This window comes from Typopeltis vanoorti, chromosome 18, assembly GCF_054136105.1.
Source record: "Typopeltis vanoorti isolate ZY-2024b chromosome 18, IOZ_Tvanoo_1.0, whole genome shotgun sequence".
In the NCBI taxonomy this organism is placed as follows: domain Eukaryota; kingdom Metazoa; phylum Arthropoda; class Arachnida; order Uropygi; family Thelyphonidae; genus Typopeltis; species Typopeltis vanoorti.
The window spans coordinates 79,999,187-80,016,916 of NC_143566.1; the positions used below are offsets into that span (position 1 = coordinate 79,999,187).

General features: G+C 36.0%; 1 long non-coding RNA gene across 1 annotated transcript in view; it reads left to right on the forward strand.

Annotated features, from left to right (window-relative positions):
- The window catches only part of LOC150096833 (uncharacterized), a 157,542-nt gene extending 140,956 nt beyond the window's left edge, over positions 1-16,586 (forward strand). The window contains exon 4 of the long non-coding RNA XR_016549846.1: positions 16,542-16,586. This is a non-coding gene — a long non-coding RNA (uncharacterized LOC150096833). The remainder of the gene's footprint in view (positions 1-16,541) is intronic.
- The last annotated feature ends 1,144 nt before the right edge of the window (positions 16,587-17,730 follow it).

Sequence of the window (17,730 nt, forward strand, 5' to 3'; positions counted from 1 at the left end):
TAAAAATAAAAACGCGACTTATTTAATCTTCAACACTGATTGTGTGGATTAGGATCTGCCATTGGACTAGACCATTTCATAATTATCCGCGTGGTAGAAAAATTAAAAATAAACTTCATAAACTAATTTAGATTGTTGCTAATTAGCTGATAATTTTATATATTTAAATCAATATATGCATTGGAATGTTTATTTTAAAAATATAATTAAATATCGGCGGTGATCTAAATAGCAGCCTGGTCTTCCGGGATATATTTTTTTTTAAATATAACTTTCACCCAGAAAAGGTTGTAAATCTTTAATACATTACTATTTTGGGTGGTCTATGGATTTTTTCTATATTTTAATTAATTTTTATATATATTTTGTATTCTTTATTTATTTTTTATCTGCTTCGAAAACCCTATTCTTGAGGTTGAGTGCACATCCCCAATTTTAACTTTCTCCTTCCTCACCCATGCGCATAGACATCGTAGTCTCTTGTACGCATACGTTTAAGAACAACAGAAAAATATAAATCACACAAAAAAAAAAAATGAAAATAAATAAATAAATAAAAATAAATATAAAAATCGAAAGTTTTAAACTTGCAGCTTAAATATCTGTTACGATAATCCAAAGAGAAGATAGAAAAGTTCGGAAAAACTTTTTGTCGACGTGAATCCTCTCCCGCTTTCAGGTGTTGTACTTATTGTCATCTTGAGAACCCTGTATCGTTTATGTTACATTCTTCTCAGAATATTTCATCAGTCACTGTTTGCATGCATCCTTTCACTAACTTAGTACGAAAGTGGTTTACCTGTGAAACAGTCACAGAACGAACCATGCGAAACATGTTATAATATTTTCTTTGACATTATTTCATTTAAAAAGTTGCCTTTGGGATTCGGGGCTATCTTACACGCATGCGCATTACAACTGTAGGCTTAAGAAAGGCGATATTTAAATCCATATAGTTTGCTTATGTTTCATATTTATGTTTTTATGATAATAGACTCAATTGGCTCAGAGCGTATTAGTTCTCATGGCTTTCTATTGGTCAATAATCACATGATGGCATTACGCATTTGGCTAGGATTCCTTTTCCAAATAGCTGATAAAGGTTATTACTTATCCAATTTTTTTTTCTTTGGTTTAGCAACCAAAATGGAATGTTAAACGCCACAAAAGAAAAAAAATAATAAAAATCTAGTAGGGGCGCCCTCTGGTAAGGGAGGGCGTAAAGATATTCTTTCCACTTTCGCTTAACTCACTGTAGAAGTCAACGCTATTTTACGTACCTTCTAAAGGTCACGTAAGTTAAATGAAGAGGAGGGATGGGTTTACGTTATTTGACACGTGATGATGATGATGAATTTTGAAGACACGTGCAGAAGGTGAAATGAATGGGAGGAGTATGAATGGTAGCATATTACAATAATATGATAAATAAAACATATACCTGTAAAACAGTATCGCTATTTTCATTTGACTGAGAGAATTATGAATTCATATTAAAAATCAACTTTGTGTAATATAACAGGCCTGTTTTGATTAAAGGTATCAAATTGAATTAAGATTAAAATTAAGAAAGTCAGTTCTAATTTGTATACAAAATTGTTCTTAATATTTTAGGCGCAAAATAAAGCTAGGGGGTTTCTACAAAATGATCCATTGCGTTCAAGTCTTATAAAAATAATTCTTGCAAATTATTTTTATAAGATTTATCAATTTCTGTTTTTCAATAAATAGTCCATTGATGATTTTCTTTTAAAGCACTGAAGCGAGAGTATGTTAGAAAACTGAATCCTACACCAATTTCGGCAACCATTGCTGTTATTCCTGGAGTGTGCAGTGGCACCTAAAAACACCCAAACCAATAACTATAGATACGTGAAGTTCCTCGAGGTATGAGCAACATCGCCTCCCACCCAATACCTGAGACAAACCCGATAAAGATTCTTCGAGTCCTAGACTGCATTCGAATGTAGATATTTCTATCTGAAAGGGGAGTCGAAATCAACTGACCCACGGAGCTCATGGCTATTGAGAGAACGTCATAAACAAAAGTAGTAGTCTATAATCGGTTTTAAAATTTATATAACATTACATATTATTAAACTATATATAATAAACCTGTATCTGTAGTGAAAAACTAAGTGCTTAGATTTTGAGGAGTCGATTCACGTGATACGTCAAAGATGGACTGGGGATTAAAATTATAGAAGAAAAACTTGGGGTTGTCTGGAAATTTTGGTCTTATCAATGGAATGATTGGTAAAAAAACAAACAAAAAACAAATGAAAGTAGACTTTAAAAGAAAGAAAAGAAATGAAACATCCTAGTAATTGTTTTTCAGCATTTTGCAAGAAATAGATGTCTAGTTTCAAATGACATTTATTTTATTTATTTATTTTACGTCTTTCAACTTTGAAACTTATCAGAAATGGAAGGCATCATACGAGACACTCTTAGCTGATTGGTATTGTATAATTCTTCCTTCTTCTTTTCTTCAGAAATGAGTTATTTACTTTATAAACAACACGTTAAGAGATGCAATGGAATACAGTTTTATCTGTTAAACATAACGAATGCAATTTTTTTTTTTAAAAAATATATTGACTGAAAGATGCCCCCTTTTTTTATTATAGATTTATCGCATCAGTAGCTTAAAAACAATTTAATTCTTTGTTAGAGTTATTCATTTAAACTGAATCTAATCCCGAAACTTTTATTAATAAACGTATGGCATTCATTTTTTCCCCCCTTCTCAAGTTAATTTGTCGCGAGACAGACAGAAAAACAGGCAGACGGATAAAAACAATCGTGATAGATACTCCAGACGTCATTAAAATAGACGCAGAACAGATAAGAAGACTATGGTTAATGTTTCAGGAGGAATGAGAGAAATAGAAAATGTGAAAGATTACAGTCTGGGAGATGTACATTGGTGACTTCGATTGTGGAATAGAAGAATAACAGAAAGTACAGTATATTGTTACTGGATATCATGTTCGTACATGGAAGATAGTTTTAACCTACATTTCTGTTATTAGTGGCTCAGTAAAACAAACCGTTGTAAGTTGAACAAATTGTTTGCGAGCAGTATTTAAATATTTTATATTTAAAAATAATAAATACTGTCCGCGCGGTTAACCTAGTGACTATGCGCTTCGCCAATCATATGGCTGCGGAAAGAGTGTCCTAGGTTCGATTCCCGTCGGTGACGTGAGATGATGAAGGATCTTCCATAGCCAAGTTAGTCGCTCTTGGACGTGCACAGTAGGGTTTTTCTCCCCAGTTTATCTGGAGTTTTTCATCCAGCAGAGCGGGGAAACTGGCCTCGAGAACTCAACAATTGCAGTTTTTATTATTATTTTTTTCAATGTTAGCTATAATTTATAGTATTAGGTTTATGGTTGACTGAATGAATGTGTTTCGCAAGACGCAAGACGTTGCTGACTATAAGGGTGAAGCAAAATGCTTTTATAATCCCTGCTGTCTGATAAGGTTGCTGTGTAGGGAAAAGTTTATGAGCTAAGTGTGGGAGCGATTTAAAGATCTTCATTTGGAAGTAGGATGGCCTTGGGTCTCCTATATTTGGAGAAGTCTGTTTCATCATAATTGCTGCTTGTTGCACTAATTCATTTGGATGTGAAGAGGATGCTGAGAAGAACTTTATTGCTGAAGACTGCAGGAAAGAGTAGATGTAGGGGATATTTGTATCCCGGTGGAGTTGCATATTTTTGATATTCCATGGTACGTTTAAGATCACGCGGAGACATTTGTTTTGCACTCTCTGTAGTTTGAGGATATTTGTACTTGAGGTGTGGCTCAAGGCTGGGGATGCATAAGTAATAATGGGTCGAATCATCAACTGATAAAGGAGCAGTTTTATTTTGGTATCCAGCTTGCTATTCCTATTGATAAGAGGGTAAAGCTGTGCAATGCTTTTTGATGCTTTTGTACATGAGGCTCTTATATGTGGACTGAAGGTTAATTTTCTGTCCAGTAGTACACCCAGATATTTGGTTTCTGCTTTCCAAGGAATCTTGATATTAAATAGAAGATGTCATCTTTGGGAGATATTGAGTTTTTAGTGAAGAGCATGGCGATACTCTTCTGAAGGTTTACTTGCAATCTCCATTCCCAGAACCAGTGCTCTAATCTCTGCAGGTTTTCTTGCAGTTTCTTGGTGACAAGGTGCGGTTTAATAGATCTGGTTAGTATAGCTGTGTCGTCTGCGTATAGGGCAATGATGGATGACATTGGATCGTGCGGAATGTCCGCCATGTAAATCGTGAAAAGTATCGGTGACAGTAGGGACCCTTGAGGCACTCCTGCCAAGATTCGTCGCTGGATAGATAATATATCATTTAGTTTGACTTGCATTCATCTGCCACTAAGAAATGACTTTATGATTTGGACTAGATCTAATGGAATGGCAGCTAAAATCAACTTGTATAGTAGTCCAAAGTGCCATAATTTGTCGAACGCCTTTCGATGACCTTTCGGGGTAGCAGTTTAATAACTTTGTTGGATATGCCGTCAGGCCCTGGAGTTTTTTTATTCTTTAAGTTCTTTATAATGTCATAAATTTCAGCTGGAGAAGTAGGTGTGAGTTGGCTGGTACAAGTATCACACTGTTTTAGTACGTATCTGACATGGCAGTGGATTTTATAAATATGATTGAAGTTCAGGTTATCATAAGATGGACTGTACTGCTTTTCTAAGTTTTTAACTGTAGTTTCAACTTTTTCAGCATCTGAGTGAACTATGCCTAAATCCGATTTGAGAGGAGGAAGAGTTTTATTTTTATTTTTGACATTTCTTAACAGTTTCCAAACGGTTTGATCCCCGGGTGAAATGGAAGCTAATTTATCTTCCCATAGTTTGTTTCTGTAGGCCTTCAGTGTATCTCTCACTGCGCTATTCAACCGGTTGAGTAACTTTTTATCCTGGGCAGCCCTGGTATTAAAGTATCTTTTTCTTGCCTTATTTTTTTCCCTGATTAAGTTCATAATATCTTCTGGAAGTCTTTTAGGCTTAGAAGTAGGTGTATTTGAGGTGATAGATGATAAGGCTGCATTGATTTGTTGAGTAAATTTATTGATTACAGAATAAATTTCTTCTTTAGAGTTAATATGAGGAACAGGACCAAAGTAGTTTGGGAGCACATTGGATAGTTTTTCCCAAGGTATGAAGGTGTGAGGCGGGGGGGGGGACAGTCCCTTCTGGTTGCCTAATTGGAGCAGAATAGGGTTGTGGTCAGAGGTTAATTCGTCAAGTGAATCCAAGTTGTACTGCAATTTGACATTTTGGAGGACAACTGTATCTAGGACGTCGGAGGAGCCAATTGGACTGATATGAGTTGGTATAGAAGGACCAGTCACAGCTATGCAATTGGAACTAGAGTGGTTAAACAGTATTCGGCCATTTTTGTTGGTAGATTTACTGTTCCAGGCAGGATGTTTTGCATTGAAGTCTCCAGCGATGATGACCGGTTCTTACTCCAAGGATGGCATCCAGATCTGAGGTCAGCAATGTTTTTAATGGAGGGTTGTAAGAAGCAAACATTTTTAGGTTTCCAATTGAGTTTGTGAGGACATTAATGCCTGTGATTTCGAGGTTGTCGGTTGTAGGGTTGGTTATTGAATGATGGTCGATATAGTTTTTGATAAGGGTGGCTGTATCTCCACCTCTATAGTCAAGTCTGTCGTTTCTGTAAATCTTATACCCTCTAATTTTTAGGTTGTCAGCAGGTCTCAGGTGAGTTTCATTGATTAGAAATATGTCTGGATTATATCTATTATTGAATTCCTGGATTTCCAACACTTTGTTTTGATACCGTTGGCATTCCAAGCGATAATCCTAAGCGAATCTGGGGTGATTTTTTTCCTATGCATCAGAGAGTGCAGATAATATAGATTGGGATTGCTGTAAGAATCTTTTTGTAACACTTAGTGATGGATTTGAGTTGCTGAAATCCTGCAGTATGTTTGCAAGAGAAGAGGTGATAATAGCTGATAGATTTGAATTTGGGTTTGTACTATCTGTTTGGAGCGGGCCACATCAGCATATGTTCTCGCTTGATGTTGAAGATTCATTTTCTTAAGGGGCTCAGTTAATGGTGGGCGAGCACCTGTTGTCATGTTCTCACTCTGGGAGGACTGAGAAGCCTGAAATTCAGGAACTCTCGCACTAGATGACGAGGTAGATTGATTATTTTGATCGTTCCATCTAATATGTGGGGGTGAGAACCCCCACAATTAGCGCACTTAGCCGGAGTGGATTTTGGCTTGGTGCAGGTGTTTGTGGGGTGATTTTAGGCATCTGTACTGGGCTTTGCATAGCTTCTGGGCATGGCCAAATTTTTGGCATCTGTGGCACTGCTCAGAAGATGCTCTCTTTCTCAATGGTTCTGGGGTGATTTTAAGTTCACAGATTGATTTTAGATTGTATATGTCTTTGTAAATATTATGAATCTCTACAACGACTAGAGGCATAGGTGTCCTATTTGATCAGAACATTCTAATGACTTTTATGGGAGGTCATGTAAGTTGAGGTCAGTAACTATTTCATCCATGTCAATATCCTCGGAGACTACTCGTAGGACCACTTTCAGATTTTTTTCGGAGGCAAGTGAAAACGTGTGATATTGTGTTCCTCTTGCGTCCAGCTCCTTTGTAAGATTTCTATAATCAGCCACCGTGGCGGGCTGAATTTTTATGCCCTCATCTACATTTTTATCCGATCTATAACTTATTTGTAAGTTAGCTATGGTGGTTCTTAGTGTTGTCCATCTCTGCTTTTCCCTTCGGATAATCGGTGGCACCTTTTCATTGGGGGAGGCAGAGGGATCTGAAATGGGAGCGTCCTCATCCATACCAACATCATTTGTTGGCTCATCAGCGAGAGTTTTTCGCTTCTTACGAGCGTGGATCTCTCCTTGATCAGAAGGATTAGAGGCAGAGACAACTAGATTGAGTTTTTCCTCCATTTGAGGAGAGTCTTCATTTTCTTCAATATCGACCTCAGGTTAAGAATATAAGTTTAAGTAGCCGGGCCAATCTGGTTCAAATTTCTTGAGAAGCTTTTTAACAAAAGTGAGTGCTAACCCTTTATCGAGTGACTCGATAATGATGTCGGGGTCGATCATGCTAGTAGGCCATGTCAGCTTGAACTTATTTTGGAATTTATTAATGAGTATAAGAGCCAGTTCTTTATCGAGCAAATCAGTGACGACGTCTAGGTCAGGCACGCTCATATCGATTTAATTGCGTGTGAGCGCTAGTAGAAATCCCGCAGGTCCAGAGACCTGCCAGCAGAAATTTTGTACAAAATCCCGCAGCCACAAAGGACTGCCAGCAATACCAAGCGTAGGCTAAATGAAGCAATAGCAATTAAATTGCATCAAAAATCAAAGTCTTACCTTGTGCTCCACTATCAGTAATCAGATGACTCCATTCTGTCTTTTCTGAGTAGAACGACATATGATTATATTTAAATATGAGCTGGTCATTCAAAAACACTCATAGAAAAGAAAAAAAAAATACAAACCATTCACACATAAACGTTCAGAATGAGCCAATCTATCGTTCTCCCCTCTTCCCTCCCCAGAAGAAAATCCACAACAGAGTACAAATACTTTTGCTGATATTTTGCAACCGAATGTGTTTCATATATACAGGGTGTCCCAAAATTCACGCAAGAAGTAATTTTGATAGAAAACAGGTTTTTAATTAAAAATTGTAATTTCTTATTGATTCATAAAGTATACAGTATAGGGTTATGCATGGAATAGCATATCGGGTAAATGGCTTCCACGGCTTTGCTGGCACATACGCACTCTTTTGTCGAAATTTTCCATGACCGTTTTGCATAAATGTGGCTGAATTTCGTTGATACAGCGCTCAATTTCCTCCTTCAAGGCGTGGGTGGTCGTGGGCTTGTTGGCACAAACCTTAGACTTCAAAAAACCCCAAAGAAAAAAGTCCAACGGCGTTAAGTCACATGATCTGGGCGGCCAATTCTGATCACCGAAACGGGAAATTACACGACCAGGAAATGACTCATGCAGTAATTGAATTGTTTCTCGGGCTGTATGGCATGTGGCACCGTCTTGTTGAAACCACATGTCGTCCACATCCATATCTTGCAATTTAGGCACAAAAAACTGGATTATCATGTCGCGATAGCGAATTAACTGATATTGCCTTACCAGCCGCATTTTCGAAGAAGAATGGACCGATGATGCCTCCTGCCCAAAATCCGCACCAAACAGTGACACGTTGTGGATGCATTTGTTTCCCAACAATCACTCGTGGATTTTCTGAATCCCAAATGCGACAATTTTGTCGATTAACGAAGCCATCAAGATGAAAATGAGCCTCATCGCTGAAGATGATTTTGTTCGAAAAATAAGCATCCACTTGTTGTTGTTCCGTAATCCATTCAACGAACTCTATTCGCTGTGTGTGGTCAGTAGGCTTCAGTTCTTGAGTCAATTGAACTTTGTAAGCATAAAGATGCAAATCGTTTGTGAGAATACGCTGTAGAGAGCTTCTCGAAATGCCCAATTCAAGACCACGGTGCCGAATTGATGTTCCTGGACTCTCAGCAAACTCTCACGAACTGCTTCGATGTTTTCTGTTGAACGACTTGTTGAAGGACGGCCAGAGTGTATAAGATCACTAACTGATCCAGTTTCCTTGAATTTTTTAATTAATCTTTTCACAGTTGATGAAGTTAAATCACTATTCCGACCATATTTTGTAGGAAAATTGCGAACTGTAGCTGCCAAACCTTCATTATTTTTAAAATATTGCTCAACAATGAAAATGCGTTGTTTCTTTCGTGTAGCGCTTCATTTTTAATAACCCTGAACCGTCAGCTGTAACGCTGACGGTTCAGGGTTATATATATATATATATATATATATATATATATATATATATATATATATATATATATATATATATATATATATATATATATATATATATATAGTTGGTTGTAACAAAATTCAATTTGATCAGTTTCTATTATTATTATTATTTTTTTTTTTTAAAGTTGTATATAAAATCTTCACTGTAAATGATGCACTCTTTTAGATATTTGTTATTTCAAGCTGTTAACAACAAAAAAGTGACCTTGACATCAAGCTCGGTTTACGGGAACTTTTTTTTTTTTTTTCTTATTATCACTTGGACTGCCTTTTCGCCTTCGGTTGCATTGACGTGCTTTGAAGAACTGTACTTGACTTACGTCAACAGCGCCGCACAACGGCAAAATATAAAGGCAAGCATATCAATTACTGTATATTTCTGATGTAAAGGATAATACATTGTCGCCTATGTAAAACTATAGTTCGCTAATATTTTAATAACATTGCAGTAATCAATTTGGCCTTCACTTTTATTTTTTTTTTTCAAAGAAAACAAGTTTATTTCTTTTTCTATATATAAAAAAAATGTGTTACGTAATTCATTTCCGATAAAATTAACCAACAATACACTTCCTTTTGTGGAGATCGATGGAAGCTTTTGTCCAATATTAAACTACGTTATTTTTACAAATAAACTCCTTTCAATTATTAATATTAATACATTTACCCAAGAAGAAATTTATTCACCAAAAATATACTATATTAAGGAAACACTAAGATAACATAGAATTAATTTATCACTGAGGATTTTATAAATAAGAATGGCATGAATGAGTGTACAATATGTGAGCACTTAAAGAGAAGCAAGATTACAAGCTAAGAGAATTAATTGTTCTCTTTAAGTTCCCATTTCCATCTGCTAACTCTTATCAGCCAAACGAATCGATTTGGAAATGTTTGTCTTACACAAACATAACGCGATTGCTCCAGAAGTTTTAATCGATTGGTGGAGAACTAGACAGAATAATGAAACTCTGGTATGCAGAGTACAGAAACTGGTTAACTATCTTACGAAATAATCGAGCTGGGTGCTTGTACTGAATCATTTTTCTTTCCTTTATTTTTTATTTTTTTATTTGGACACCGTTTTTTATTGTTTTTTTTTTTTTTCCATTTTTAGAAACTTGAGAACGATTTGAATTTGAAATCTGCATGACATAAAATTGCTCTCAATATGCAATAAAAAATGAAAGAAATAGAAGGAGAAGACTAATTAATTTTTTTTTCTTTTTTCTTTTTCTTTTTCTTTTATATAGTGACAGCCTTACCATTTGTTTATACCTAGACGGGCTAAAGTATTAATCTTTTACTTTCGTATGTCCACATTGGGGAACATTTTTGTCCACAGATCGACAGTTATTTGCTTTATTTTCATGTCTTTTTGCTTGATTTATTTTGCATTTATTCACTGAACTAAGTAGATATTGAGTTTGCCAATATTCGCGATCGCGTTTTTTTTTTTTAAACTCTTCCTATTATTTATTTTAGATGTTAATTTATGAACGATAATGATACGTTTTTTTAAATAAATTCAGCTAATTAAAATAGGAATCTAGACTTTTTATGCATTTAATGACGTACCGAATAAAAATTAGCGGATAAGTCCATTAAGAAATGTTTTTTTAAATTTAACTATTTATCGTGTATAATAATTTATTGTATCAATTATATAATAGACATATACTAATTATCGAAAGTAATTATAAGAAAATGTTTAAAATAAATAATATAGGAAGAAATTACCATATAATTTATAAATTAATAACACTATATGTAAAAATGAGGATCGACCGTAAGATGTGGTGATTAATACCCTTGGAGGGCAATGGATGGCAATGCTGTAGCCAATGAAGTTCTAACAGAAGCTCGGCTATTGCTGTTACCCTCCTGCCATGATCAGAGCTTTAATACCTCAATAACACCTTATCCCTACACTGTCCTCTACAAATAACGAGGAAGATGAAAAGCATTCTTGCTTTCCCCCTTTAAGCCAGTCCTTATAAGGATAAGGATGTGAATTGTTTGGCATTTCGGCAGAAAGCAAACTTCTGCATAAGATTATAAGATTAGTGGATTGTATCTACTGAGTGAGGGTTAGCTGAGTCGTATAAAGCCTAGTGAATGTAATATCGTTTAGTTTGACGAATAATGTTTGTTGAGTTTTGGTTTAGATTCGCAATCAAATATCAAAAGTATGTATAAATGAAGTTTTTTGGTAAGTAGTTTTGTTCAGAAAAATTTTAAGTGCAAAATTTTGCTACCTATGCTGGTAGATCGATTTGATCTAATATTTATATTGGGCTCTAGGTAATAATTAATAATAAAATAAGTAATAACCCTGTTAGAATAAAGTTCTCAAACTTTATTCTAACAGGGTTATTACCTCCTATCAGACATGTCAAAACCTCTCAATGAAAGCATATTCGAAGAAGTTTACAGAGAATTTTAAGATTAGGAAAACTGTTGAGCAACAACTGGCCAGGGAAAGTAAAACTGTTAGATACATCCCCCCCCTACAGCAGTCACAGAGGATAGGATGGATGACACTCCACGAATATTGAGGACGCTGCATCCCTAGATAATACTCAGCAATTTTTGGTAACCAACACAGAATTCCAAACGGTCAAAAAGAAAATGAAAATCTCCTCTACTGCAGATACACCCAAAACAGCAGAGATAGAACCAGATAATGAACTTAAAGAAAGGGTACCCCCAGTCGTCCTAAGGGCCACGGAGCACTGGACGTCCGTAGCATCCGCACTAAAATCTTCAGATATCACCTTCATGAAAGCCACAAACACAGAAGAAGGGATACGTATATAACCTAAAACGTCGTCATACTATAGAAAAATAACCAAACTCCTAGACAACAACAACAACCTGCCATACCACACTTTTGCACTCAACAGTGAGAAAAATCTAAAAGTGGTATTAAGGGGAGTAACTGAAACATTACAAATATAAGACCTCACAGCAGACCTCTAATATAAGGGATTTAACCCAATTAAAGTCAGCCGAATTCGGAGAGCTGATAAAACACCCTATCCCCTAATTCTGGTGGAAATAAGTAAAGACCAAAAACATATATACAATCTCCAAACCATCTGTGATCTAGTCATGAAAGTTGAGTCATTGAAATATAAATCAACTACAACCCAGTGTCATAGATGCCAGAAGATTGGGCACGCACAATGATGCTGCAAGGCTGAATTCGTTGCGTGAAATGTGGTGGCGAACACGCATCAAATGAATGCCAAAAACCCCGCACACTTCCAGCAAAGTGTGCAAATTGCGGAGGACCACACCCTGAAAACTATAGGGCTGTATAGCATTTCCCCAAAACCAAAAGATACAACTCAAAACCAGTAAGCCTCTTCAAGAGCGCACGTCCTCCCATCAAACCATAGTCTCCACAACGGATGGAAGATCGTATGCTGAAGTTACAAGATCAACCTCCCAAAAATATCCAAAACCAAATCAGTCACAGCAAACAACGAACCTATCCTACTGAACATAACAAGCCACTTAGGAGAAATGCTTGCTAAACTCCGGCAAACCAACCCAACTCAAGACGCCAAGGATATCATCTTAAGGCACACACAATCACTCCTTATGGAAATTCTTAATGGATAAGTCCAAAAGAAAACCGAAATCGCTATAAATTGTTTCATGGAACGCAAATGGTTTATCTATCAAATTACAGGAGCTGCAGGAGGTTGCAGCAGAAACTCAAGCAGACATCATCCTCATGAATGAATCACATCTTCGTCCAAGTGACAAAATCAGAATCAACGGTTATAGCACTTTCCGTACAGACAGATGCTTTGCTAAAGGTGAAGGCACTGCTATCTTTGTGAAAAGAAACATAAAACATAATTCAATAGCCGAACCCCATGGAAACGACAGAACACACGGAAACTACAGGAATAGAAATGCATATGGAAAACACAAACAGCATTACGATATATGCAGCCTACAACCCCCCAAATTAAAAAAACTCCTTGAATCTGACTTAGATGTGATACTAAATACAGGCAGAGCAGTGATTATAGCCGGAGATTTTAATGCCAAACATTCAGTCTGGAACAGCGGAAACTCAAATATTAACGGAAGAATACTCAACTCTTACACTACTTCAAGAAATATAACAGTAATAGGACCCACTAAACCCACACATTACGGGACAACCGGACGTCCTGATGTACTAGATATAGCTATATTAAAAAACATAGCGCACAGCTATCAGATACAAGCAATCAACGACTTAAGTTCTTATCATAACCCCATCATATTACAACTAGGCACCATAGAAGATTTAACGGAAAACACCACCACATTTATAAATTGGAAACAACTTCCCTCAGCCTTCTAGGAAAACCTTGGTCCAATACCGTATATAACATCCGCCGAAGATATAGAAAAAGCAGTGAAAACTCTTGAAAAATAAATACTGACAGCTATAACACAGGTAACAAGTAAAACCAAATGTGCACCATCAAATAAACTCCCAGAGGATATAAAACGTTTTATCCAAGAGAAAAACAGATTAAGAAGACAATATCAGAGAACAATGGACCTAGTGGATAAACAAGTAGTCAATAGAGCAACAAACCAGGTTCGATATGCCCTAAAGGACCACCGTAACCAACTCTGGAATAACAAAATTCACCAATTAAACACAGAGGATAAATCATTATGGAAAATGATGAAATCACTCCGTTCAAAGCGTTTTACATTTCCTCCAATCCAAGGTGAATCTAATGTTATCTACAACGACGAGGAAAAAGCTGAAGCATTTGCTGACAGTTTAGAAAAACAGTGAAGCCCCAATTATATCAATACAGATATAAATTTCATAAGTAAAATTCACACTCAAGTGCGTAAAATAACTCAAAATGCTTCACTCCAATCCAATAACAAATACTTGTCACCAACAGAAATATATGAGATTTTAAGAAAAAACTAAATAACAAAAAGGCTCCGGAACCAGATGGAATAACAAACAAGGTGCTCACGCTACTTCCCCACAAAGGGGTTATGCATCTAGTAGCCATCATTAATGCCATTCTCCGGCTAAATTATTTCCCAGAGCGATGGAAAATTGCCGACGTTTTCCTAATTCCCAAACCTGGAAAAAATAGACAGTTTCCTAAAAATTACAGACCAATCAGCCTTCTTTCATGCATAGGTAAGATTACCGAACGTGCTATTCTCACACGGGTTCAAGAGACAACAGATATCAACCATGTCATTCAAGATGAACAATTCGGCTTTAGGAAATATCACTCCACAACGCTACAAATTTACAGAGTTGTCGAACATATAGCCCAAGGGTATGAATGGCACCAACACTCTGGCACAGTTTTCCTGGACATCACTCAGGCATTTGATAAAGTGTGGCATCACGGACTAATTTTTAAACTACACGAAGTTGGTATTCCATTATCACTAGTTCTACTTATCAAATCATATCTAAATAACATAAAATTTAAAATAAAACTCAACGGTATCAGATCCAGAGAGAGGAGAATCACGGCCGTAGTCCCTCAAGGCTCTCTGCTATCTCCCCTACTCTTCTCCATGTAAATGGCAGATCTCCCCCAAACTGTCCCCATCTATCGCCGCTGTATATGCCGATGACACAATCATTATATCCAGATCCCTCCGTCCACATCTGGCCACAATCAAGCTGCAGAGAACACTCAATGAATTGGAGGATTGGTACACCAAGTGGCGTATCGCAATCAATCCAAACAAAAGCTCTGCAGTTCTTTTACCAGACGTTAAGCAGAACCGAATACAAGCATACAAATATTTGGTAAAATCATCCCTTGGCGCAATTCTACCAAATATCTGGGAGTTCATCTTGATAGACGCCTAAACTTCAAGTCACATATAGATAGTGTCGCCACTAAAGCAAGTCAGACCATAGCACAGCTATATCCACTTTTGAATAGGAACAGCTTCCTAAGCATAAGCAACAAAATTCTCCTTTACAAATCGGTAATCAGACCGCCACTAACTTACGCCTCTCCAACCTGGGGTCACACACAACTAAAAGCAACATCAACAACTTCAGACAATACAGAATAAATGCCTAAGAATGGCATTTAATGCCCCATGGTTCATCAGAAAAATCCAGTTACATCAAGAAGCCAATCTTCCAGATATTAAGACCTACATGACAGGCATTGCGGAGAAATTCTTCACAAACACGGATAATCACCCAAATCACCTAATTCGACAAGCAGCGGACTACAATCCCTCAGATCATTTCAAACATAAAAAAACCCGAAATCCTCCATCGCAAGAGAAAGCTGATACAGCCTCAATGCTCACAATGAGCGGGTAAATTACCCACAATAATCTCATCACCCACAAACTAAAATCCAGATGAAGGGATAAAGAGTCAAGGACTCAGTCCATCAACCAGTTAAGTTCAATGTGAATTGTTTGTATGTGATCAGAATATTGTGCAGTTGGTTGTCATCCATATCTATTTAATTAAAGTACTCTATGATAGCATACAATCTATAAATGTTTTGAAGGATCCTTTTGGTAGAAGGTCCAGTAACCATTTTACTTCTTTCAATCCTCCGTATGATTCTATACAAGTTGCTTTCCAATGACACTATGCAAATATATGGCCATGGGGTCATTACGTTGACTGCGGTTGCTTTATCTGAACTGCCCTGACCAATAGGCATCTACAATACAGCAGTTTTCTGTAACAATTTTAACGAATAGATCTCTTGTAGTTTTTCTCACAACTCACCTTAACTGTCTGTTTTGCTATCACACATTACAGTAAGGAGATTTAGCGTGATCACATGATCGCCTGATTTGCTTATGTTATATTTTATATTTCGTGATTCCTTTTGTAATTAAGGTATTTTGGGAGGTTAAAACAAACGATATTAATATATAAAATAAATACTTTTTTGATTATTTTTAAATTGGGGGATGTGGGATGTTCTCTTGCGCATTTCTTTAAGAATATTAATTGTGTGCGACTGTTAACATAGAAAAGGCAGTTTTATTTTATTTATTTATTTTTTTTATTTATGAACATAGGGCTAAATTTAAAAAAAAAATGACTTCTTAATTCGGTTATATGTTTTTCAGAGGCATATCCAGGATTTTTGATTTTTTTTTGGGTGGGTTAGTGGGATTATCTGATCTGATCTTTAATCTTTAATCTGATCTTAAGGAATAAAGTGGATGTGGAATGCTCATCTAGCTACCGTTTGTATCTTGGGGAATGTCCAATCTGTTGCCTCTACGTTCATGGCAGATATCTCGAGTGTATTACACAGTAGACGTTCTTTGCAATTAGAAATGGTAAAATGACAAAATGCCTATTACAGTCAAATGCATTATTTTTTATACTTAAAACTTGCATATTTTATGTTCTTATATATTATGCTTCCATTAATTGATACAGGAACCCTCGTTTCACTTAAAAGTGGAGAATCAAATAAAAGTATTTTAAAACACAAACTATTTTCTTGAATTTTGTATTACGATGTTTTTTTTTTTCTTCTTTTTCTCGTGGCAAAACTGTTCACTTTTTTTTTTTTTTATCTGATTCCTCATTTTTTCTTTGTTTCATTAGTGGCACATGAAAGACTGGATTTCAACGTCAAAGGCCACACCGAATCAGCTTGTCAAGGAACAGTAAGTTTTTAAAATCCTTTTTTTTTTTTTTTCCCTCCTCTTTCAGTTTTTAGAAATTTCTCTCTCCTCTTTCTGAAGCTTGGTTTCTTATTATTTTAATTTAAAAAAAAGAAAAAAGAAAAGAAAAAAGAAAGAAGGAAATATTTCAATTTCTTACAGAGAGCGTTTCATAAAGCATTCAAATCGGTGAAATCCCTTAACATCATTGATTTCATTAATGATTGCAAGCTTCTAAAAAAAAAGAACACTCATTTGTGCAAAGTACAACAACAAATGGCACTTCTCGTGCGAATGATGTTTAATATATGAATTTCTGACTCTCATCATTAATAGCGTAAAAAAAGTATTGTTGCGTAGAAAGAAACAAAAAACAAACAAAAAAAAAACATATTTATTGCTCTTATGCTCATGTTTTTTTTTTTCTTTTTTTTTTTTCGCTGATACTTTTGTACCTCAGTTTTGAAAAATAAAAAAGCACAAAATTTGCTGTTTCAACTAGATGGAGAATTTCTCGATACAGTTTTAGAAGCTAACTGCAACATTCTTTTTACGATATGATCGTTGTTACAGACATGAAGGTATTATTTTAGTAAATGTATTTTGAAAGTTTGCCCGTGGCAATATACCAGTCTTTCCTAAATTAGAAGACGCAAACGTATATTTATAGAGCAGAAGGTACGCTACGTGTTTCTTTTCCACGCTTGTGTTTGTCAAATCCTCGTCCTGACGCCTTCTCTTATTAAATCAGCACACGGTCGCCTTCGACCCACGACACACACACACACACACGGAAAAGTTGTCGTAATTTACAGAACGGTAGCTTCATTTTCCATTAAACTTAATTCCCGATCCACGCCAGGATTGAAATACCAAGTGAGGGGAAAAACTATAATTCCACTTTCAATGTAATTTGCTGAATTAATACTACAATCACGCATTCTCATTTTTCTCAGCATGGCTTCGGGAATTCATTTTCCACAAATAACGCGCAAAATTAATATTAAAACTAAATGCCTGGGGCTGACACGAAACGTTGCGTGCATGCTGCCATCTAGTGTTGAAAGGATAAAACAATGCTGATGTGTAACAAAAATATCTTATACAATAAATTGTATAAGATATTATTA